A 26,988-nucleotide genomic window follows, 5' to 3' on the forward strand; every position below is an offset into this window, starting at 1 on the left:
TTTTGGAGATCAAGGGGTTTCAGATGTTTGTGTCATATTCACTGTTTCAATGTAGTTTATACATCGTAAGGTTTCACATGCCATGGCGCTGATGCGCGTTTCTGTTTGGGAGGGAGCTGCTGTGAGACCTTGTACCAAGCTCTGTATCTGAATTCATTACAATGGAATGTGTTTGGGTTATGTTATCTGTTCAAGGCCTTTTCCCACAGACCATCAGAAACTGTTAGGAGCACCTGGGATTGTGGACTTGAGAAGATTCTGCATGGGGAGGGATTTCATTTGCACCGAGGGTTTTTAGTTTGAATTTGGCGCATCATTCTCAGCTTTCTCTGTGATCCTGCTTACTGTTCTTTAATAAATCAGATATCTTTGAATTCATACTCATGAGTCTGATGGTGTTTTAGAATAGGCAACCATTACAGTTTGGGCTCCAGACCGTATCAACAGCAGGATCATCCCTGCAATGATTTTACAACCACGCCTGATGCCTTTTCAGATGTGCTGGGAGATAACCACCATGCACCCCAGTCAATGCCATCAGTGGCCAAACTGGTGGGGAATGCATCTGAAAGCTCCCTTTACATATTTCCTCAGTTATCACCCACCCGCACCGACCCTTTGTTTCTGAATAGGCTACTCTGCCTCTTTCATATGTCCAGCATCAAAGTTTAGTCAAACTAAAATTTAAAATGGTAAAGGACCGTTCTGCTTGATTTAATTATAATACAATTCTAATTGTCCCTCAGCCCTTTTCTGTTGATTGCTACATTTTACAAGCTGAGGAACCGTGCCATGGAATGTTAATCAGAGAGATGCACAAGCATCTGAAATCTGATTAATCTATCTGCCACTGTGGTTACTGCTTAAGAAACATCTGTTACTGCATGAAATCAAATCTCCCTCTCTTCAAAAGGACTTCTCTTCTTTTCAACTGATCATCAGGCGTTTAAGGCCCGGAAAACAGCTAGTGGGCTCCCTGGGGTAGGGCCGGGCTGCTTCTCGACACTTTAAGTGCACCTATGACATTATACCCAATTTGGGTCACAAGCTTTGGAGAAGCCATGTGCTATGTACTGGAGAGAGATCAGAGTCCAGCATACCCAGCTGATTTGCAATGGTATCTTCTTCAATCAGAGCTGGCTGCTGATTCTGTATGTGGCCACACAGGGCGTTTCAAAATGCTCCACAGTTTTGTGGACTGTGCCAGTCAGAGCTCCCCCACCCCTCGGACAGAACAAATTCTCCAAGAAATTCTCAAGGGCGTGACTTTCCCTCAGCGAAGACAAGATAGTTCCACTATTAAAAATTGCCCAGTGGGATACATTAAGATCCTAACCACAATAATGCCATGATATTTGCATCACGTTGCACACAAGTACAGAACAGGTGGCATTTGAGTCAGGACCGTGCAACTCACATTTCATCACTTTCCATTCTCCTGGAAAAAGAGGAGTTCAGTGATGCTGTGGGAAGCCAAGGAGGCTGCAGACTGCTGAGAAGAAGATGGTGCAACGAAAGGGATGAGATTCACATGCACCCCTTGGCTACCTCACGACTAAATAAGTGCAGACACATCACACACCCCACCCATGAGAATCCTGCTGTAACTGTACAAAGAAAACGTGGTGGAAATTTCACAGGACGTTGATTAGCCTGGAGAGCAGCTGCTGCCAGTTTTCCCAGAACCCAAACTAATCATGCCAATGTAACGCCCTTCATAGGCTCCAGCCATGTGGCCTTTGGACGAATGGCTGGACACTATAACCATCTGGAAGCTGCCAGGTTCAGGAAGGAGATGCTGTAAGCAGCGTTTTCCAAACTTGGCAACTTTAAGATGTGTGGACTTCAACTCCCAGAATTCCCCAGCCAGCATGCTGGGGAAGGAGACGGCTGGGGAAGGCAGTGGCAAACCACCCTGCTCTAGAGTCTGCCAAGAAACTGTCGCGAAAGCGGCATCCCTCCAAAGGGTCAGACACGACTCGGTGCTTGCACAGGGGACCTTTCACCACTGAACTCTGCATGATGTACTGAACTGGGTTGGGCTCATAACACATGCTATCACCAGGTGAGGTGATTGGCAACTTTAAGATGTGTGGACTTCAACAGCCTTACGTAGGTTCCAATAGTTCAAAATATTCTATAATCTTTCCTTCATTTTTTTTTCCTCCCCCTCCCTGCTTTTTTTCCTTTTAAATATACTCACACCCTTCTCTGTTTTATTTTGCCATTACTTTGCTGTAGTTGGTGGGATCATAATTGTCATAATCCCAGCAAACTCTTGTAGGGCTTCAGCAAGTCTCCGATTCAATAATAGTTAGCATAGCTTTATATTCCTCTAGTGTTTTATGAACCCTAGTACCTTTTTTTATGTCTTCATTTATCGGTATCTTAGTTATCTATAGTATTCAGACCACTGATTGTAACTTGAGAGGTCTCTCCTCGGTTTTAATCCCTGTACTTTGTAATTTTATGTTAATAGTTTTATTTTTACTTTATTTTATTCTATCAATATTATTTTTTACTTTTACTTCTCTTTTAGAATGACTGTTATGTTATTAGTTTTATGCTGTTAATTTTATGCTGTTCTACAGAAAATCTGGTTCTGGATCCCCAGGTTTTAGCTCCTGATGACCCTTTCAATAACAAACGGAGGGACAAATGGCATCTGAGGTCAAACTGGGCCTCTGGTGGACAAGCTGGAAGTTCTAGGATGCTTAATGGAATGCTTACATCAACATTTCAAAAAGAAACTTGGAAAGGAGAATCCAAAATACTGTAGTACAATTAAGACTGATAGCTACTATAATAAACTGAATTAAGGAGCCTCTCGCAAATAGCCAGAAAACCAGGAAATTCATCTACCCAGTTCCATGCACTGCATCAAGCTGCTGGTACTGGACAACTACAGGTAGTCCTCAATTTACAACCATTCATTTAGTGACCGTTCAAAGTTACGACAGCACGGAAAAAGTCACTTACAGTCAGTCCTCACACTTAAGACCATTGTAGCATCCCTGCCGTCACATGATCAAAATTCAGGTGCTTGATAACTGGCTTGCACTTATAATGGTTGTAGCGTTCCAGGGTTATGTGATCACCATTTGCAACCTTCCCAGCCAGCTTCCAACGAGCAAAGTCAATGGGGGAAGCCAGATTCGCTTAATGACCGTGGCGATTGCTTATTGGCTGTGGTGATTCACTTAATGACCACAGCAAAAAAGGTCGTAAAATCGGGCATGACTCACTTAACAACTGCCTTGCTTAGCAATGGAAGTTCAGTCCCAATTGTGGTCATAAGTCGAGGGCTACTTGTACACAGCTGAGTAAAAGCCGCCTTCAAATCAGGTTCGAGTCTTGGTGACATGGCCCTGTAGTTTTGCTGGCAACTTCATAGAAGTAGCTTGCTGTTGCCTTCTCCTTTTTAACTTTCCAGTCTAGCTTAAAATCTGAGATAGATTTGTTGGTGTTCATCAGGTCAAGCCCTGCTCAGTTTTTCAAGATCAGCAAAGGTCAGCTAGACCTGAGACTCTGTTGCTCCAGAATTAAAATCATTGTACCAACTGCTTTTTTGTTTCCAGCAAAATACAAACACTGGTGATTTTCTGTAAAGGCCGAAATGTTTTGAATTTGTGGCAACTAGAGCCCTTCCTTCTACCTGACCCCACTCTCATGCAAGTCATCTGGGAAGGTCACATCTCTCTATGCCTTTGACCTTTGGGAAAAGAAACCCTCACTGAGATTAGAAGGCTGGCATCTTTGGTGGCCTTTACCAAGGCCTTGAAAATGCATTTCAGCAGCCGAGTTTATAGCTGACACTTTAACTTGCACTATGCATTTGTTTTTCTCCAATTCTCATTCCACTGGGTGAAAGAGAATTTGCTTGCAAGATTTCTTTTCAGGAAGAAGAGGATTTTGGAGAACGCTCAGGAGTGGGTAGTAGAGGTGGTGCTCATACTTCACGAAGAGGCCAAGGAAAACATGTGCAAGTACTGCTTTTCACCACCCGGTCATCACTCCAGCAGTTCAGAGCCTCCACAGCTGCCTACATTTCAGTTAAAGCTTAAGGGAGTCATCATCCAGGAATTCCCAACTGTCCCCCCATCCCTGACCTCCAAGAAGAAAGGAAGCTTCCAAAAATGATCTCTCCCCCTCCCCTGAGATACAAATGGCCTCCACCCTACTGGTGTTTCAAAGGACCTTGAAGACCATGAAGGCTTCTTTGCCCAGGCCTTTGGCAAGAGTGAGTGAAGTCCCCACTGGACTGTAGGTTGTTCCCATCCAGTTTTAGTCATCCTTGCTCTCTACTCTTCATTTTTGTCTCCTGTTATCTTCCTCATTTTTAATGTTTCATTTGTAAACTGCCCAGAGTCAGGCGGCATATAAACTTATTAACAAATGATCATCCTCTTTATTATTATCAAAAACACCTGCCTAGAGAAATTCAAAGGAAATTCTCAAGCATCCTGAGAATGAGATAGAAAAACAACAGCCTCTTTCTTAAAGGAAGAAAGTTTTTGGCCCAGCATTATTACTGGTGTGATTATTTCTATTCTTTTTGTTGCAGCCATTTTAAAGCATCTTAACTTATTTATTATTGCATTTTCCTTGGGAACAGTTAAGAGGGACAAGCAACAAGTAAATAAAGGCAAAGCAGGCAACCAGGATCATATAGTGGCCTAAAGGAGAAGCCAAGGACGTGAAGACACAACACCAATTTTCTTTTTTCTTTTTCCCCAAACATCCAGTGTCTTTCATGGGCAGATGGAGACAGGAAGGGAAAGACAATCACATGGTGCAGGAGAAATCATGTTGGTCAAAAAAGAGAGTTTCAGAGGTTTGGGACCACAGGACACAGAGAGCTTATTTGCCAAGAGGTGCTATGGGAAACTTCTACTTAGAGGAGGTGCACCATATTTCTTTAGACACCTGGTGTAAGTAACAGAAGTCACACCTGGCCTTTCTGCCTGCTTTCTGCCTTTGGTCCAATCCAACTGGCCAGTTCTTTTGTCTTTGACACCTTTTGAAAGAACAAAGCACACCAGGCAACACGCCCCTCTTCCTTCTGAAAAAGGGAGACATGAGTTATTAAAGACAGCCATGGAATGCCAGCAGCGGTCAATTATTTTATGCCCAGGCAAATCTGACTTCACTCCCCACAATTCAGAATGGGAAAGAGACTGAGTCATCCTACCCACCCTGGATTGGTTGCTGGGGGCAAACTGAAGAGAAAAATCTAGAGAATGCTCTGTCTTCCCTTACCCACATTTTGCCACTCAAAGGCTTCTTGCTGTGTTCCCCTCCTCTTGGTCTCTCCCAGTGACTAGACCAGCAGCTGCTCACTATACGAATTAATATGCATAAACTATTGCATAATGAGTTGCTAGAGATAACCCTTCTCTAACTACACCATGGAGCAGCCCGCATGAGGGTATGGGCAGTCCTTTGAATGAGCCTGTGCAACACCTTTATTGTTGCCCACGTGTGTTTTTAAGTTCCCCATTTCATAAAAGAAAGGGAAGAGATTTGAATAATATGCAAATAGGCTGGATGTTATTAACAGGGTGTCAAGATTTGACAGTTTGTGTTATTGTGGAAATAAATGAGTTTTGACACAAATAAGTTAGAAATGCATTGATTTTTTCCCCCTTTTGAGCAAATGCTATGATGAGACGCTACACATTGTACCTTGGATTTGGAAAGGTTTTGATGAGTATTAGAAGCAAATATAACATTGGATCAATTATTAATGGAGTCGTTAATGCATTCCAAGGTGTAACAATAATTATTTCTCTCCCGTGATCAGGCAGCCCACGCTCCCAATATTGAATACAATCATGCACACACAATCACCACTGATGCGGATTGTTCTCCTTTGCATATTTAATCTCCCCAAATGAAAATGCACAGCAGAGAGACAAAATATTAATGTTCTGATCACAAGCACTAGAGATCAAAACACTGCAAAAAGGAGGAGGACTGGGCTTAACGGGCCCTGACAAATATTATTTGAGCGCTGCTTATAATCCGTCTTTTTCTATTTTGACTCCCCAGTGAATGAAAACCCTTTAGCCTGTGTGAATATACACATGAGTTCTCACAGCCTATTTTGTACCCTGGAATGCTTGAGGGGCTCAGCGCTTCTTAATGTTGGCCAGAGAGTTTCCATGACATTTCTCTTGCACAGGCCTTTTGGTCCAAAGAGAACATGGGGAAGATGTTTCCAGTGAGCAATAATTGCCTACAGCCAAGCGTCTGTTTGAAAAGATTGCCAGCAAAGTTCACCAGATGGGGAAATCCAAGGATGATCCGGTCCATCAGTCTTGCCAGCTGTCTCTGTTTTCCATTCAGGATAGATTGTTGGAAGGATCACTATGGGATCCCACGAGATGGTCAGGCAACCTGTAGTGAAATGATGTTCTTAGAAGCTGTACAGTTCAACAGATGCCCACAGCCCACTGGGTTCAGAAAGGGTTAGAAAGGAGTCATTTTCCATCTGACTGTTTTGCATGGCTTTATAATCATATAATCACTGTTATTATTTGCTATGAAGGTCCACGTAATTTGCTTTATTGGATGACCTATAAATATGGTTAAGTGAATAATCATTAAACATAGAAATAAGCAAAAGCAGAACATGCACAAGCCACATGGTTCACCTTGGATTCTCCTCCTTTCCTTATTTTATGAGGCTCCTTCTCTCAAACTTCAGTCCTGCCCTTGAGTCCCCACAGAACAGAGGGCTGAACACTATCATGAAAAACTTGCCTCACCCCCTCTGGCTTAGCCCTGTGGCCCAAAACTGCCATCCAGAAGCATGAAAAGAACCCGGACTAGCCCTAGTAATGATACTGGCACCCATAAATTCACCAAAGCAGAGAAACGGATGAGGATTGACTCCTACCTTCCCATCACAGAGATGACAAAAAACCTGAGTAACAGATCTACAGCTTCAGGACCCCTACACTCCCAAAGAACGCAACAATAACAAGACTGGTCTCCTCCCTAACCCTCCAAAGCTTCAGCCCAAATCACTGCCTGGAGCAGGGAGGTAGTAGAGATAACCTCTTGGAACAAGCCTCCCACACCCCCCACAACTACATTATTCAACCCTCCCATGAGATCTGCCTTTTGTCTGCAGAAACTCTGATCTTTCTACTGCATTGGCTAAATGACATTGCAGTCAAGCTGGACAGTTTCCAGCAAGTCCTTGATCTGAAAATCCTCCATGGTAATCAGGGGGTTAAAATGGCTGGCCACGTTGGCATTCCGGTGGCTCGTCCCTCAATGTCCATAGGGCATCCAGAAGGAGTTCCTATCATGAAACATTTCTTTCAAAGTGCTAGTCTGTCACAGAACTCTTCTTCCCAAGAAAGGCCCCAGGACTAACAAGCAGAATACTACATCATTAGTCTTTTCCAGCCTTGGCACCCTCCAGATGAGGGAACTTCAGCTCCTAAAATTCTTTAGGCAGTGTAGCCACACAGCTAAGGATGCAGAGATGGGGAAAATCTGTTCCACGCGGTGTTTAGATGACCACTAGATGCTTAGAGTTGCCAACTTTGGGAAATGTAAATTGGAGACTTCTTCCCAATTCCATCTCCCTCTCCTGAAACCCAAAACTCTCCTGAGCTTGCATTGTAGGAGGAAAACCAAGTCACCCTAAAGCAGACAAGAAGCAGGGCGAAACTAGTAGCACCTTTTCCAACTAACCAACTATATTAAAAGGCAGAAGCTTCCATAAGTCATAGCTCACTTCATCAGATGCAATGGAAAGCTTCTGCCTTTTAATAAATCTGTTAGTCAGAAAAGATGCTACCGGACTCATTGTGGTCCTGGACACCCAGTGATTTCCACAGTCTTCTGTTTTGCTTTGTCCCAGTCTTGGTGTGATTATGTGCTATCCTCTCCTGCTTTTATATATAAAGAAAAAGTCTCCTCCAGGTTAAGCTTGACTCCTGCTGACTTGGTTATGGCCACAATCTTCTTCTAGACCTTTTGTCCTTGCTTCCCAGTCTAGCCAACGTCCCTGGGATTTCCGAGAAGTCTCCCATATAACCTCATCAGAGCCCACTTACCTTTTCAAGATCAACCAAGATCAGCTAGGTTCTGCCAAATTCCTCCTTCTACCAGAAGTAATTGCTACCAAAGCATTATACATGCCAAATGTACTGAGAATCCAGAGGCTCTATCAATGCCAGGGCAAGGTAGCTATTTCTACTCTAAGTGAATAAAGGACCAAGATATTTTGCAATCTTCTCCTCAACCAAGCGAACCCTCAAGGTTATTTAGTGACCTCGTTTGACCTACGTTTGCTTGTAGTAATGGAGGAAAGAAGCTTGCTGTGTTCTGCTACTCTTGGACTTAATGCTGGGTGATCTGTGGAACAAAACCAAGTTTAGGCCACACAATCCTTCCTCTTTCTAGGCACAGCAGCTCTCTTGAATTATATTTTCTCAGTTAATTTGGTGAAAGAGCATCTTCTTTCAACCCTTTCAAAGGAGAGGAGAATTCTAGTGAAATTCTCCTGGGTGGAATATGGCATTCCTCCATGTCTTTAATTATGAGACGAATGTCTGCAGGAAGCTATTCTCATTAGAGCGATGTTGGCGAGGTATGGAGCACCTAGATCAGTGTTTCTCAACCTTGGCAACCTTAAGAGGTATGGACTTCAACTCCCAGAATCCCCCAGCCAGCTTGCTGGTTGGGGAATTCTGGGAGTTTAAGTCCGCACCTCTTAAAGTTGCCAAGGTTGAGAAACATTGACCTAGATGGTTGGTTCTCTGGGCTGACAAAACCTATGGGGTTTTATATATCTAGACACCAAGATCTAACATAAATTCCAAGCTCCAGTTTCCTGAAAACCAAAATCACATTTCAGTAAGCCACAATACTTGGTCAAAGTCTTGAATGAGCAGTACACTTATTAAGCCATGCTTTTCACTGGCTACAAGCACACTCAGGGAAATGCAGGGCTGAGGTGAGATCTGAATATATATCTCACAGATCACCCACTGAACTTTGTGACTGAGGTAGAACAAGGAACCCATATCTCCTAGGTCCTATTCTAGCACTCCAGCATCTACACTGCAACTTAACATATCGTATGGTATCCAAGTGTGGGTAAAAGGAACTGATTTCTAGAAATAAAAGTCAAGGTGGGAAAACTATTTCAGAAAAACTCTTTGAAAGGACACTTATGGAAGCTCAACAAGAAAGTTCAACAAGAAAGTATCCATGAGTAAGGAGCTTTCCAGGGCTTCAGAGAAGCATCTTCGAAATCTGATTGGGATTTGGCTTGGCCCTTAGAATGAAATTGATCAGCTCTAGCATCCTTTTCCATTGGCTCAGCTCCTGCCCAGGTACAGTTAGCCTCCTGCTCTAAAATCACTCATGGATCAGCACCCTGGAGACCCCCTATTAGCTCTTCTGCACATTCCTTGTATGTGACTAGCCTTGTCTGAACTGAACTCAACGCCTGCAGCTTCGGGCCCTCCCTTGGCTCTAGTGGCTACCCTCATCAGAGCAATGACACATTTCAGCTGCAACGCTCTTCGATTAGAAGCAACGTACACAGGGAGTGGTGGGGGGGAAATGAGTTTGTTACATTTCCCGAGCAGGAATTCTAGTTGTTCTCTTCTGCTGCATTACACAAATGCAATGTGCCGGCTTCTAATAGCGTACATTGATGGGGTTCAACAGCGCCATAAATAAAATCTGAAATGGGCCATGTAGATGCCATTTCCCCTCCTCCTCCTCCTCTTCCTCCTCCTCCTTCTTCTCCTTCTTCTCCTTCTCCTTCTCCTTCTCCTTCTTTTTACAGCTGAACTGTAAAGCGTTGCCCATAACAAAAAAGAAAAAAATGAAAGGCCGGGCACTGGTATTACAGGAGCGTACTTCCCAGAATGATTGGCATGTCACTCTTAAGAGTGCGAGGAGGAGTGTTTAAGAGCTATTTCATGGAGGAAAGACTGTTTGCTGTAAGAAATACTTGCATCAGAGGCCTTCGATTTTTTTCCATTTCCAGCCCTCTTGAGTTTTCAGGAGTTGTAAAAGGACAAAGCGGGAGGTAGGAAGGAGAGCTCTCCATTTTGCTGGGTGTTTTAAGCCTTTTCTATATTCTTGCAGTGAACCACAGATCCCAGTGTGTGGTCCATTACACACTCACAGCGCTTTCAGATTCACTTATGCCCACAATGCAGAGTATCTCAGAGCAAAATCCATCAGAGGCTTATTATCAGCAGAAGGGGGAAAAGAGGCGGCGGCGGGGGGGGGATCAAATATGCCAGCGTCTAATCTGCCCCTTAAGATCGGTGGCTGCTCTTTGAAAACATGAAAGCTCAACAGATGATATTATTTTGGATGCTCAGCAGCGTCGAAAAATGCCTTACAAATCTTAACAGTTGGGGACGCCTCGATGCCCCTGGCCAAGATGGCACAAGAAAGGAACGCACCACCTCTGAGAAAAGACAAACAGGACTATGGGAATAATAGCAATGGAAGAATTATGTGTGCGTTGGTTCTCTGCATCGTGATGCTAGCCCCTAATGCGGGATAATGGGGTTGGCGAGATGTACTAATTGGCTCGAGTCCGAGGAACACTGTTTTCGGGGATGCACATCTCAAGATCTGAAGATCATTAGTAACGGGCATGTACCGCAGACAACGCCAATGGAAACTGCACAACTCCTTCCCAGGTTCCACTTTAGTTGTTTCCATTTCTCCCTTTATGGTCTTTGGAAAGTGCTTCTGAAAGAGCAGCAGTTAAACCAGAGAGTTCTGGAGTCAGGATATGGCATTTTTAGACACCCATCAAAGTTGAACCCCGAAGAACAGGAAGGACAATATCAATTATCTTCGGGGTGTGCTGTATTTTCTCATTTTCTCTGTTTACGTACCCTCTCCAAGCGTACACAGAGTAGCACAAATGGCTAGATAGAGCCCAGGATCCTCCTATTTTGTACTTTCCCACTGAGTGAACAACCCAGGCCCAAAAAGAGAGAGACAAGAAAATAGGAAATGGTAAGCGCACGGGGGTCAGCTCAGGGCAGGTTGCCTTAAGTCCGTCTTTCCAGGTTGGAGCCAGCAGCAGCAAAAAGTAAGAATGCTTCTCGATTCTAATTTATCTTTTCTCTGTTACTGGGGCTACCAAGTAGATCTTATTCTCTTAATGTCATGCAGAAAAAACTTTGCATTTGGTTCCCTTATCATCAATTTGGAAAAACAGAACTTGCTTTACAGACACTTTCTGAAGCAAAAGGGCAATTCAGAGAAATACTCATCAACAGAGAATATTCTTCTTGCACTCACAGTAGTTAAGTGAAGAAGTAGCCAAGGGATATGAGTGAATGTCCAGGAAAATCCGATACTCTGTTCCTTGGAAAGTTTAGATGTTTGGGATAAAATCCTTTCTTAACGATAATGCTCAGATATTTTAAACAGGCCAACAAGCTCAACTCTTCATTTTACTCAATGGAATAAGAATTACATCTTGTTTAGCTCACACGAAGTTTCCTTAGAACAGGATTTATCCAAGACCCATTCATTCATGCACATAGATATACTCATCACACCATTCCTTGTCAAGATAAGCAACATTATGCAAAGTGCGGAAAATGAATAAGAGACAGTAAGCCAAAGAAAATTAAAGACATGAGATATGAAGAAAGGTAAGGAAACATACTGTGGTTAAATGTAGGTTGCATCAACACTATTTTAACCACAGCTCCCCATAATTTCTATCCTTGCTCTCCTACACCCAAACACCACTTCATATATTGCCTTTTGTTCTTCAAACTTCTCACTGCTTTCGTTTTGAGAATCTCATCAACTATAATGGTCTGGGGGAATAATCTTGGCAGACAGGAGGAAGAGCCGCAGACTAGACAATCATCATGCAAAAGGTATCTCAGTCCACAGAAGGAGAGGGGGTGTGGGAAGCATTTCAGAAAGGACCTTCCCAGTTTTCTGGAGAGTAAAAGGAGAGGAGGGGAAAAATACTTTCAGATTTGCAAGATTCTGTTAATGGAACCTTACAATAAAGACAGAGCTAGTATTCATGGTTGGGATTCTTGTCTGGACTAACTCACAGGCTGACATCAACTCCATCCTACTACTACTATCTCAGCCTTTCCCTCCCTCTCATCCCATTTACTTTTCCCTCATGTACCTACTCTGCAATTTGATCTTCATTCATTCTCTTTATACGATCAAACCACCTCAACATACTTCTTTCAGTCTCTAACTTTTATATTCAGCCTGCATTCATTCAGGATCCATTCCTTCCTGACCCTCTCTCATCTTGTTTTACCACACACTCTTATTAAGGATCCCATTTCCACTGCATTCAGTTTATTTTCATTTCCCCTGACATAACCAACTCTTTTTGCCACATAACAAAGTGGGCAAAAGGACGCTCTTATACGTAGCCATTTCTACTTTTCGTGGGAAGCATTCTTTCCACTTATTATTTTCCTATTTGCACATATTAACATTTCTTCAAGCATGTTCCCAACTTTCATACATTTTCTACCAAGGTTTGTGAATTCATGCACTAGCTCTAGTAAATTACAGTTATTCAGGCACAACTACTTTGGACTTTGATATGTTCAGATAACACATCCATGCTCACTGTTGCATTATGCAATCAATCCAACATTCACTGGAAATCATTCAAGTTGTCAGCCTCTGGCACGGCATTGTTTGCATACAAAAGTACATTCATGTCCCTAGCCAACGCACTGTAACATCACCATAAACATTCCCAATACATTTACCATAAATACGTTAAACAACCCATGGGCCCACATCTTGTCTTATTCCCTCATACATGATTTATTTCCATCATATACTACTCTTACCGCATACAGGAACCAACCTTCAAGCTCATATTCATGCAAAAATTCCATAATTGTATTTGCTTATCATTTGCTTTCTTCAAATCAATGAAGTCACAATAAACTTCTTTCTCACCATCGTACTTTTTCAGTGACCAGCTAACAAGGTCCTCACACCTCCTTTCCAGCATAAAGCTATACAACTCTCCCCAAATTTTGTTCTTTGGCATTCATACACTTTCAATGAGAAAGCTTGCAATGACCTTTCCAGAAACACATAATATTAATCCCCACTATAAATTTTCCATTCGCTCCTGGTATTTTCCTTTAAATATAGAAACAATAATGGTACTCCCGGAGTCAGGCAGCATATAAATAACAACAATAAACAATAAACAATAACAATTCTTTCAACATAATGTCGGGCTCCACCCAAGAACAATGAGGAATTGGTCCAGCCAAACTTCAGTTCCTTATTTGCCCACACCACATACACAGAATCTTGCCAGACTAACGTTACTCTACCTAACCTAAAGGGAAATAACTTGGGAGAGCTCTAGGGTGGGCCATTCTGAATCTCTTTGTCTTCCGACACTCTATCTCTAAGCTATGTTGTCTCTTGTCCTGCCCCCCTCCTTGGAATGTGCTCCCTCCTTCCTGAGAACCAGCTGCGTTACTGTAGTCCATCACATCGCCTCCTGCTTCATTATTATTATTTATTTATTTTCTATCCTGCCTTTATTATTTTTTTTATAAATAACTCAAGGCGGCAAACATACCTATTATTCCTTCCTCCTCCTATTTTCCCCACAACAAGAACCCTGTGAGGTGGGTTGGGCTGAGAGAGAGGGACTGGCCCAAGGGCACCCAGCCAGCTTTCATGCCTAAGGCGGGACTAGAACTCTCCTACTACACCTGATTGGCTCTTGGGCTGAGAGAGAGGGACTGGCCCAAGGGCACCCAGCCAGCTTTCGTGCCTAAGGCAGGACTAGAACTCTCCTACCATGCCTGATTGGCTCTTGGACTGAGAGAGAGGGAGTGGCCCAAGGGCACCCAGCCAGCTTTCATGCCTAAGGTGGGACTAGAATGCACAGACTCCTGGTTTCCAGCCTGGTGCCTTGACCACTAAGCCAAACTGGCTCTCATAGACATATTTCATCACACATAAGGCATACACACATTCTTCACATTCATTCATTAAGCATTCATCGCACAGGAACTCCATAAGCAAACCACACTCATATTTTAACATTTTCCCAGTTTCACCATCTACACCTGCAACCTGATTCTTTTTGTCAATCTGTCATGTTCCCGTTCCGATGTTTATGGTTCCTCGTAACGTTTCACATGTCATAGCTGCAGTTGCGTGCCTGCCTGGCCACGCTGGTAAATTTCCTTTGTGCTGACTTGTGATCTTCTGGAATGTATGTTTGGGTTATCTCTGCTGTTCAAGGTTACTTTCTCAGGCCGATTCTAACGGTTGCTAGCATCTGGGGTGGGTGGTTGCTATGCTAGCCTGAGGGGAGGGTTCGCAACGGGAGCAAGGCTTTTTAAGTTTGTAATTGGCGCGCTTTTGCTCATTCTCAGCTTTCTTCGTACTTTGCATACTATTCATTCAATAAATTAGTTTTCTCTAGTAATTACTGATGAGACTCCTTTTATTGGAATAGGCAATCATTACACAATCTTCTTATAGCTCATATGTCTTTCTTTTCATCATTGTTTTCTTGGACACTAACATTTGTAACATTCATTTCAATTCTATTATTCAACAATCATTAATGTTACCATACATATTTCTTTGTTTTCCCCTTTTTTATTAATTAGTAATTGTTCAAGATATAATTAAGACACATAATGTAGAATATAAGAATGACAGAATACAAGTCTAAAAAAGAAACAGAAAAAACTAAACCAGTAAAGAAATTAAAGGAATTTGGGCCGGTAGCTGGATTTAAAGTAAATAAACAAAAAAACAAAGATGTTGATCCAGAATATGACTGTACACAATCAAGAAATGTTGAGGGGTAAGACTGGTTTTTTGCTTATACCATACATATTTCTAAAATTATCCTTCCATCTTTTCTTCACTTCAATTTCAATCCAAATTATTTAATCCTATTTATTCTGCTGAAAACTCCTTGTTTAGTCCTTTTCACTCCTTTCATTGTTTTTTTTAATATCCAGCAAAATTACTCTGCATTTTTTCTGCTTGTTTTACTCTTAACCAATTCTTGTTTGCTTTGACTACATCCTTTTTCTCTTTATTCACATCATATAATATTGTCTCATCAAAAACATATAAGAATAAATAAAAACTTTCTGTCAAGCCTCACACAGCTGGGTAAGATCAAGGAAGTGAGTTCATTAAGGTGGAGTTTCTTTGATCTGAAATGCTTCTTACATCTTTTTTGCCACCTGGGCTGAGTACCCCTTTAGGAAATAATCTTCCAGTGAATTCCCTTTCTATCTCTTGATTGTTTCATCTCCCTTCCATTCCTTTCCCAGCATCCCCACAATCTCTCACTCTTTCTAAAGAATGGCAGCCATTTTGTTTTTGGTACAACATGTTCTACAATTGGTTTGGTCTGTTTTGTTGTGCCAATGTCCTATCTTTTAATGTACATTCTGCTCTCTGGTAATCTATACTCTCCCTGGCTTCCCACATTTGTTCATTTATTTACTATATTTTTACACTGCCACATTTGCAAAGGACTCATACTAGTTTACTCTTAAAAATAAGAGCTATCTTCTAATGGTATGTGAGAAAGACCTTGAGAGACAGGACAAGGAGATGCTGCCAAGGGAGCAGTCAGATAAGAGATGGCTTAGCCTGCAGCTGGATAATGGGTGGAGAAAGAGGCTCAGAAGGGACCCTCCCTAGTTTCTTGGGCTGTAAAGGAGATGGTGGGAGAATTGTACTCTCAGATTTGCAAGATTCTGTTAATGTAGCCTTACAATAAAGTAAAATTAGCTCATCTGCTCATGTTTCCTGTCTGGTCTACCTGGGAAGGTTGACAATATCTACAGCCACATATAATTCATGAGTAATGAAAAAATATTATTATTAATTTATCTTATTTTTATTTATTTAAAGAATGTATATGGCCACCCAAACTGTATATTGCAAGTTTGGACAATGCACAATAGACCAAGGCTAAAACAAGATAAACAATTTTAATTAAAATCCAGCCAGGTATTTATAGGTAACCAGAGACTCCATACCTCTCCTCAGACAGGAATTCCATATATCATTATTATATTGTAACTGCTGCTATATTACAATTACAATAATTTACTAGGTATCCCATATGACTATGATCTTAACCCTTAAAGGCGAAAGCCTTAAATAGTTCAGCTTTAACAGCCTTCCTGAAAGCCAAAATCTCCCACAGAGGAAGAACCTTTAAAATCCCTACTTAGGAGGTACATAATAGATGTGCAGACTTAGTATGAAGCAACTCAAATCCCAAAGAAAGATATTATAGAGAACTCCTCTCACAAGACTTTTCCAAAGGGGTACTACTATCTTTGCTATCAAATCTACCAAATTTCTTCACCTACAAGTGTCGGGTTTCATACCTGGGTTTGGCAAGCAACCACAGATCTCCGTATCTTTAATCCCAAAGTCCCTTTTCAGCTAGACTTGGCAGAAGACTCCTGGATTAGAATCTTTCTTGTGGCCCAGAATGAAGTCTCCAATATAACTGTTGATTGCACAGTGCAGTCCAAAGATCTCTGAGACTTTATACAGCTATGCTGAAAAATGCATACTCCAGACTTCTTCCTTCCACCCTTCTGAATTATCAGATACTTGCAAGGCTGCTTAACTGAAGTGGCTGAGATATGTTTTCATGAAAGTTTTCTCCCATCTGGGAAATACTAGCTTTTACCTTATCTACATAACACAAATTGGATGGAGAATTTCAAAAGTCTCCATAGGTTTTGAACACAATATGAGCATCTTGAGTTGGCATGCATATATTGTGCTGTCAGTATCTCCAAAAGGTCCCTATCTTGAAGTTCCAGTAATAGAATTTCATTTACACTTAATAACACAATTAACTGCTTCATTTGTTAAGAAGCAGATAACCATTAAAATTTGCAGCTGATCCGTTATCATGTCTCATTTGAACTGATGTACTACAAACCAGTTTGGTTCTGCTTAAAAGGAGATACGTAAGTACCTTAAGATCATCAAAATAAAATGTATTCACATGGTGACACTATGGGGCAGATTAGACTCAAAGACCCTGCTGTAACATTAAGATCTGCAGAAATGGAAATCTCTATCCTTTCTCTGCATTAGAGGGAAATGCAGCTCTGCCAAATACATCCACAGATGAAGGATAACAGTCAGTCCTATAAAAATCTAAAAAATTCTCTGCCACAGTTGTGCTCATAAATATTTATGTAAAATATAGGTAAATATGTATTCACATTTATAAATAAATACATATTTATATTTATATAAACTTAAATATATATTTAAGTAACATACCTTTTCCTTTTGCGGTACTGTACAGTACATTATAAGTAAAAATAACTCCCCCCCCCAAATCCCCTCTAATAAAGCATTCATCTTTCAGCTTTCAGTGTGATGCATCCAAAGGTAAAAAAGGATATAAACTCGTTCAACAAAGGAAGGTGACTCAAACACAAGCTTGGCTTGATCGTTTTTAGAATAATTGAATGCATGGGGGTCTACAGGAGGGATAAGAGGTGGGGCTCCAAGTGACATAATGTGATATAAATGACATGACTTATGTGTTACATTAGATTTTGTGGTACAAGTACTAAGCTGCATCCTTTGAATGATGGCATTGTTTTGGTGTCATTGCAGCTTGTTATGGACACTGCTAATTGCATGCAAGGTCCTGGGATCCTGCCCTCAAAGCTTTTGTGAAGTCTTTCTGCTTCATAAAAGTTCTGTACTCACCATTTGAACATACAGGTAACATGCTATTGGTAGCATTGTGTGGTTGCTGACACTTCCTTTGGTCAACATTAGATTCCTGGCCACAACTAACTTTATTTTTTTTTCTTAGTGATTTTTCCTTTTAAAGCAAGCATTAAATGGGAAGTTGACATCCTTCAGTGCAAAACACCAGCCTCCAATGTCTTATGTTTTTCTTCACAGGCAAGTCTAGGAACCACAAGGGTCCCATAAATGTGTTCACTGACACACATTCCTGGCCAACTTCCTTCCTTGAATCTCATCCTGATGGATCTATTACCTTTAATCATGATTTCATTGCTGCCATCATTATGGTTTAATGGTGTGTTATAGTTTAAATGGTCACCAATTGAACAGATCTTGTTGGTTTATGAAATAGCTGTTAATATTAGATTACACAGTTGGGACTATTACAGTGCGCTCTTGCGCATTAAATATTAACAGGAAGTATTTGAAGTGTAAGAATCAAAATCTGGGCAGGGCTTCTGCAGAGTTTTTGCCATCCCATTCATATTCCTTTTCAAGCAGGGTCTTTTGGGGTATGATAACTTCTCGCCTGAAGTTTCCCTTAGCTTCTGCTATTTTTCATTTTGAATATTTCAGTAAAGGAAATAAAAGTCTCTCTGCCCTCAATTCTTTTAAGGCCAAGATCCTACACATAATTGATTTGGAGGCAGGTTTTGTTTCATTTCAAAATTTCATTTTCAGGAAAATATGCACACTGAAAACAAATTGATGTCCCATTGGTTTCAGTAGGGTTCGTTGTGGTTGATCACACTTAGGTCTAAGCCAATATCTAGTCTAAAGAAAAAGTATCCAATGTATTCACATAGCACAAACTGTGATCCCAGGGACAGAATTATGAAGAATGTTGAGCAAAAAGATGTATAATGCCTTCTTATGTACAAATAAAGACACCTGGGAATCTTAGCATAATCCTGAAAAGCCTCCTATGGACCTTTGGCATGCAAAGAATAGCCTCTGTTGCTAAGCTACCTCTCTTTCCAAACCCCAAAATGTTAAACAAATAAATATTCAGTCATTTCAAATGAAGCAATGAAACATACAGATGGCCAAAGAGCGCTCTTCAAATACTCAAAGGGCTAAAAGCTGTCCTCTCCTACTTCAGAGCGTACGGCGTAAAATTATGGTCTTAACTTAGAGGATTCCAGTTGAACGTTGAGAAAAACCTTATGGCGAGAGCATTTCAAGAGTGGATCTAATGACCTGGAGACAAGGTAGGTGCCCATCACCTGATACTTTAATGCAAAAATGCACAGATTTTTCTGAGCCAATGACTCCCTCTTGACCTTTGAATGACATGTCAGGAGTCACACTCCTAAAAGTAACAGTTGAGGGCAGGACAAAACTAAATTTGATTTAACTTCATTTCCTTTACACTTAATTAAAATGAAATGTAGTTAGCATGATTTCTACTTGGGCACCTTTTTTAATTATTTATTTTATTTCATTTATCAAATTTGTCACTGCCCATCTCCTCCCACCAGGGGGACTCTTTGCCTTCCTCTTTCACAAAAATTACATTGTGTGGGTATGCCTGCAATCCTAGGCCACTTATGTTTTAATCTGGAATGACTGACTTCCGTTGATCTTCAACCGTGCAATTTTCAGGCAGTCCTGATCCTCTTTACTTTCATTTTCAGCATTTCTGTGTTGTCCTCATTAAAAAAATACAACATTCCTACTCCATTAAATAGACCACTTTGGGCAACTTGCTGTGTTCGACCTCGACACTTGAAGTATGTATGTATGTATGTATTTATATTTATATTTATATTTATATTTCTTTCCTTCTTCTTTCTTCTTCCTTCCTTCTTCCTTCTTTCTTTCTTCAGACACCACTTCAAGTATATAGAGTAGGACAGAAAGCTACCTTTGCACTATCTCTGGTGGTTTTTAAGAATCAGCAGGACAACCACCACTCATGGATGGTTGGATTTCCTGCACGTTGCAGAAGGTTGAACTAGATGGTCCTTGTGATCCCTTCCGACTCCCCATTCCTATGATTCTCAGATAAACCAAAGAAATCCATGAACCCAAACTTAATGCCAAAAAAAAAAAAAAATCCCATGCTGAAAAATGGAAGTTTCTTTCCATAATAGGTTTTCTTCCTTGTTATGTTTAATCTCAGAAGGCTACAATTCTTACAGACTGATGAGTGAAGGAAGGACACCCCCCTTCCCTGAAATGCTTTCAGTCTTTGGCAAAGAAGGCCCAGCCCAATCACGCAACCCTGATTCCTAAGCGTATATTCATTTGAACTGCAATGACAGCCTCATTTAGAAACAAATTAGGGGTTAACGAAGAAGTCCATGATGGAGACGGAAACTGGCTTCCCTTTTCCCCTCACTGTCTGTTAGAATTAGGAAGTGTTGGTGAGCCACGGGTGTCAAGAATATGAATGCCCAGCATCATTTCTGCTCCCTCTAATTGAAGCCGAGATAAATGAAGTGGAAAGGCACCGTCCAATCCAATCAAAACATGAAAAAGGTATTTTGACATGTAAATTACAAACTTCCTGTGTATTTTGTCTCCCCAATTACACCCTCCCCTGTCATGTTTTTTTAAATTATATCTTAATCTCCCAGCCTCCTAATAATTATGTCATCATTCTTGGGGCCTCAAATGCTGTGCAGTGGTATTTTATAGGATGTGCCATTCATTATTAACCGACTCACTTTCCCCCTTCCATGATGCAATTTCTCATGGTGTTCAAATATGCATTGTGTCACTTCTGTCTTTGTAAAGGTTAGGCTGGCTTCTCCTCGTGGCTCCTTGATTAAATGGCAGCGAATCAGGGACATCCCTGCGGGCAGTTGAGACTGTCAATCATTGCCATTATTTTTAGAGGCCCCATTCCAGAGAGGGCCTGTGGATAATGGGAATGGGGGAGTCGCTTTCAAAGATAAATCTTCCATCAGTCTAGATCCTTCCTTTCCCCTGTAGGCTGGTGCCAATCCACCTTTCCTAGCTGGCCTGCTTTCTGATCCGAACTCCGTAGAATGGATTAGGAATTAATGGCACTGGGAGAAACCAGGATGAGTTCAGACTATGGAGAAATGAAAACACTACCCAGGGCAGGACTTTCACACACACTTGAGACCACATGTGAGCTACAGAAAATTTGGGAACCACACACATCACCTCATAAAAATGTCCCTGGAATGTTTTTCTCTTGGGTGCAAATCAGCAGATGTATAAAAAGCACGGGGTGGGGGGATCCAGAAACTCAATAACTGTTGTTGTTGTTGTTATTGAAACCACAGCTGCCAGTCCTTTAGCTAGCTGGTGTTGGCCTTCATTCGCATTGAGTTCTTCCCAAGAACCCAGGATGTCGTAATGTATTGGCGTAGTATATGTGCAGATCCAAGCAGTGTGGCCTTTTGTGATTGACAGATGGAAATTTTGACAGTGAGCAGATTATGTATTTATTAGTAATATTAGTATTATTATCCTTTTTCTCTTTTTTCTTTTTGGTAATTAATTCTTGTTAAATTTGCTCTGTTTATTTTTTCCTTTTATTAATAGATATTTTATACGCGCACGCACACACACACACACACATACAGACTCAAATAACAATGCAAGGGAGACCTTAATAAGTAACCAGCTTAAGATCGAAACCTCTAGTATATAACAATTATTTTCATGTGGGTTGTAGTGATTCTTTTTCAATGTTATACTCAACTTTAGAAAAAGCTAAATAATTTTATGCTTGTAAAATTGTCATCCTAAATTGAAATTAACATGGATAGAATATTTTTCTCTTTTTTATTCTCAATATTCCAAGCTACTTAAATAACAGAATGTTAATAATTTTTAAATATCATACAAACATCAGTGTATGGAAATATCACAATATACTAAGATTTATAACAAATAATTTTAAAAAAGTGGAAGGGGGGTGAATGGGAACCATACAAACCAGTTCATGAAAATGTCACAGGAATGTTTTTCTCTATAGGGAGAAAAAAAATCAAAACCAATTTCCTTCCTAGCAAATCACTGCATAGGTTTTTAAAAATATATAAAATGTACCAGACAAGCACCCTGATCTAAATAAGATCAGGTCGCAAATCAAGTTACTCATAGAAAACTTAAACATATTGAGCTTCCAAGGCAAAGAGAGCAGGAATTTATAAGGCTCCATAGTGTCTAATTTGCATAGCAGCTCTTCTCTAAGGGCTCATCCAGACAGCCTGTTTAACACACTTTCCTCCATTCCATCAGGCAGCAGCAGAAAAAGACACCAGCTTCAATTGCTCTCTCCCCACAACCCTGCTTTATTCTGCCTCTGTAAGGTTATAAGACCAGAAACGCTGAGGCAGAGGAGCAAAGAAGGCCAGCCCTATCATTGGACAGAGAGAGGCAAACATCTCAGCAACTTTCTTGAGAGGTGACAGATGTTGCAGCAAGCAGAATCTCCCATCTGTTCCCTTCAAACTCTCTTCAAGCTTCGATCTGCTGCGGTCAAGTGGAGGTCTAAAGAAGCTGCCCCATAACCAGGACTGAAGCAAAATTCAACTGCCGGTTTAGTCAGCTTCTGCATATGGAGCAAAGTGATAGGGACACCATCTTGGTCTCTGTCTTAGGCAATAAAATGTCTAACCTTATCCCTCTCCTGGCAGTCATAAGATGAACATGACAGTCTGATCCTTCATAATAAACCTGGATTTGTTCTTTACAGTGAGATGAACCTGAGACAAATTTCTTTGATCGAGCATTATATATTTCTTCAAAATACTGCTTCTAGGGCCATATCCAGATACAATATCTGATAGCCTTTCAGGCACACAAATTAAACAGAAATATGAGGGAAAACAGTTGTTCAAACTGACTTCACCTTTTCTTTTCTACTGCAGGTGATATCCATGCTGTCATGTATTCTGCTCACCAACATTCTCTCCTCCTACCTCCTCCATCATATTTTAACTTTGCAATATAGCCATGTTTGCATGTATTTGCCAACTAAGGACGCATCGCATGGAGTGAAGATTTATTTATCTACATACTTTTATGCCACCAGGGGGCTACTTCCCATGAGACCAATTGTTTTAACTTTGGGCAGGGCACACCTGTGCTCAGGTAGGAATTCCTTTGATATTTGAAAACTTGCAGCCCATCAGTCCAAAAGGAGAGAGAGAGAATCTGTCTCCAAATCATCCCTCCCTACTTTTAAAACATTGTTTGCAGAGAGAGAGAAAAAAAATCAGCAAACAACTAGTCTAAATTCCCCCTTTTGGATCAGGACTGTGGAGAAGAACTGGGGGAAGATCCTGAAAATGGGTAAGCAGTTACCCAGTTTGTCATCCCCTGGAGGCAGATAAATCATTCAATGGCCACCCTGTGAGAGGATTGCCTCTTTTTATCTCTGTTCCATCCATTTTCAATATCCCTGAAAACAAAATGCACACAAATCCATAAAATATATGGTTGATCATTTGGATGATTACACTGAAACTGAAAAGATCCCAGCTCAAATCCTCATGCAGCCATGAAGCCCTGAAAGACTTTGGGTCACTCATTATTTTTCTGCCTAACCTATCTTGCAGGGTACTTGTGGGGTTAACATTTGAAAGGAAGGAAGGACTAGGTCCTTGAGGTCCAGGAAAACCCAGCGTATGCGAATGGTATCTGGTTTTTCTCAATATGTGCTGGTGGGAGGTGGAACCTTCAGGGGCCTGATTGGGGTGAGACCTGCCATGGGCTCAGCTGGGGTACATAATTGCTTACATACATCCGACCCATGTTACCAAAGTAGATGAAAATCAAAACAGCAGCTGATATGGTATCCCTAAAGGACTCCAGTTGTGTGGGTTTTTCTAGGGCTTTATGTCTGCCACAGACTAGGAAAGAGTGAGCTATTACTTTTCAGGCAATGTAGCTGAGACAATATAGTTTCAGACAGCACCACAATTGGGGTCTCTACAACCAGATTTGGTGAGGTTGCAAAATAGGTTCTCAGAACAGTTTTGTGTATGCAGGTTTAAGTGGGTTCACACAAGCACATTACATCCATCAACAACTTGCTCAAACTACATGTCAGAATGGATTCTTTCAAAGCAAGAGTTTGAGGATCTGTGGAGTGATGTGGACATCCTTATTTTTATGGCCATTAATCTTCTCTGACTTACTCACCACCCGGCCTTGCAGGCTTTGCGAAAAAAATATGCACATCAGCTGTTGATCATACCCTTCTCTGAATCATCTTCCAAAAATGAATAAGCCATGATTTCTTACGGACTTTCCAAACACCATTGGAAATTTTTAAAACAGGGTAGCGAGAAAAGCAGGGAGGGACTGATTTATATCCTGCCTTGCACTGTTTTAACTTTATTCAATAAAGCAGCTCCTAAGTATATGTGACGTATCTGAAAAAGGTGAGAGCAGCATGACGTTTCCCAGTAGGAGACACAGAATTCAGCCACTCAAAATTAATAAAACTAAGCACTTTTAACTAAACAATGCTAGATTTGTCCCTTGTGATCTGATGAAAGATTCTTAGCAAATGCACCTTTGGTTTTATTTTTCTAGCCCGAGACCATACATTTCAGGCCAATCTTTCCAAACACCGCTGCAGCCATTCCATGGGGTTCTAACACCATCTGCTGATAAAATAAGGCTATTTCGCTGAAGTTTCCCATCTCTGTTTTCTTGATAGACTAAGCAATATTTCGAGTGAACAAAGGTTAGAAAATGAGCATTAACTGCAGCTGTAAGCATCTTTAACCTCAAATCTCTTTGAGTCAATATGTCTTTCAGTATTCATAGACCAATCAGGAATTTTCCAGATGACTTGATGATGGAAAATTGTCTTTTTTACTTGTTTGCTGTCTTTTAAGCCAAAAGGATGAATCGTAGGTAACAATCATTTTATGATTATTGGGATTGGATATATTTTAATTACAACATCAGGATAATGACACATATTAGTATTTAATATGGCCACTATTTGGACGATGTATACTTTATGCTCCTGGTTTATAAAAGAGAAAATCGTAAATGTTTCTAGTTTAGATATGCTTCTAGCAGTCAAGGTATCTTTCTAGCATTCCTACACGCATGTCAGTTTTCAGTTTTTTTAGTGTAACAGAAATGCTTTAATTTAGGCACAAATACTCAAGTCTTAAGCATTCTTACAATTGAAATTCTGCTAAGGAAATTATAGAGCTGCAGGGCGTAAAGTGAGCCCTGCAGGATTAGACTCAGGGATGGCCACATTCAGCCAGCAACCTTTTCTGCCTAATTTCAAAAACCCTCTTTAAGAAAATTTGCTTTAGAAATTTATTTCATAGGGGGAGAAAATCACAGGGATATTTTTCTGGATAGAAGATGATGTTGACTATGTTCATACGTCATGATTACCCTGTTCATGACCTAGCAGCTGTATTCACATTGTGTGATAAGCCTGGTTAGTATTAGCCTTTGTCTGCCTTTTGGTGGTTGAGCATGTTCAGACAACCCAGGCTGCTTGGTCAACATTTCTGGAAGGGTGCTGTTAAAGAAGGCTGGGTAAGTCAGATTTCCCAGAGCTGCTTGAATGCTTGGGTGAACTTTTAGGAGGGCAGGTGGAATTAATTCATGGTCAAGTGATGGGATTCCAGGTCCAGTTTCAGCTAAGTCAAGAGGATCATCTCAGTTACTTAGAAAGAGAAAAAGTCTCCACTTCCTGCATCGTTGTTCAAAGACAGGATTAGTTCATCAATTTTCAGTTGTTTGGAAATTGTGCTAGGACTTGAATGACCTGTGTTTGACCAAGCATCTTCTTATTTTTCCCCATGCCCATCTAATCAATTTAGGAGGGCAGTAAGGATAGAGGACAAGTGATTCTAGGCAAGCAAAAGAGGCTAGGAGTTAAAAAGAAAATAGAGGTGCAGAGCGTAAAAAAAAAGGTGCTATTGCAATGCCAACTTGCAAACAAACAAGCAAAAAAAATGGATTCATTCAGTCACAGATTAAATATGTTGATGTCCTTTCCCTGAACAATCCCTTCCCTGGTTTAATAAATTATTGTTATTATTATGGTTGGTTGCACGGTCAGCCAGACTTTTAGACTGGATTTGGCATTTTTGTCCACATTATTATTATCATCATCATCATCATCATTATTTCGACATTTCCAAGAGAAGGCATTATAAGAGAAGGGGGAACTCCCACACACACAACCCAAAGTATGGATCCAGTATGTGGATGACACTTTTGTCATAATGAAAAAGTAACAACTGGAGGAAACGCATGAAACCATCAACAACATCTTCAGTGGAATAAAATTCACAAGGGAAGAAGAAAACAACAACACACTACCTTTCTCGGACATCCTCATCAGTAGAGGAAATGATGGCAAGGTAGAAACACACATCTACAGGAAAGCCACCCGCACCAACCAAGTGCTCCATTACCAAAGTAACAATCCCACCTCCCACAAGAGAAGCTGTTTAAGAACATTATTCAGACGAGCACTAACACACTGCAGCAATCCAGAACACCAGAAAAAGGAAACAGATCATCTATACAGCATCTTGCAGCAAAATGGATACCCCCTCAACTTTATCAAAAAGTGCCTCACCACCCAACCCACTACAACCCAACCAACAGAAGCCATGAAAAGGATAACACTGCCATACATCAGAAACATCTCAGAAACCACCAACAGACTGTTACAACCACACGGCATCACCGTAGCACATAAACCAACTAAAACTCTTCAAAACATCCTAAGTAACCCAAAAGACCCAGTGGCCCAAGAAGAAAAAACAGGAGTTATTTACAACATACAGTGCAAAGACTGTAACAGCCACTATGTAGGACAGACAGGCAGAAGACTAGCAGGGCGCATCCACAAACACCAACAAGCAGTCAGAAGACATGATGAGAACTCCTTAATCTCACCACACATGGACAGACTCAACCACAGTTTCAACTGGGAAACTCTGAGCATCCTAAACCAAGCCAAATCCAAAAATGCTAGGGAATTTTTTTAATTGCCACTTTTCAAATAATGAAGTAGTATATTCACTGGGTTTATAATACAATCTAGTACCCTGCAACATTTGTGGGATAAACAGATGGAGTTAGGAAGGTCATGCATTCAGGAAGAGCCTGGGCCACACTATCGTTCAGGGTTACCTTATTTTCATTTAAGTCTTGTGATGACACGCACACCTCTGTTCAAGAGCT

Source organism: Candoia aspera, chromosome 13 (genome assembly GCF_035149785.1).
Source record: "Candoia aspera isolate rCanAsp1 chromosome 13, rCanAsp1.hap2, whole genome shotgun sequence".
NCBI lineage: Eukaryota > Metazoa > Chordata > Lepidosauria > Squamata > Boidae > Candoia > Candoia aspera.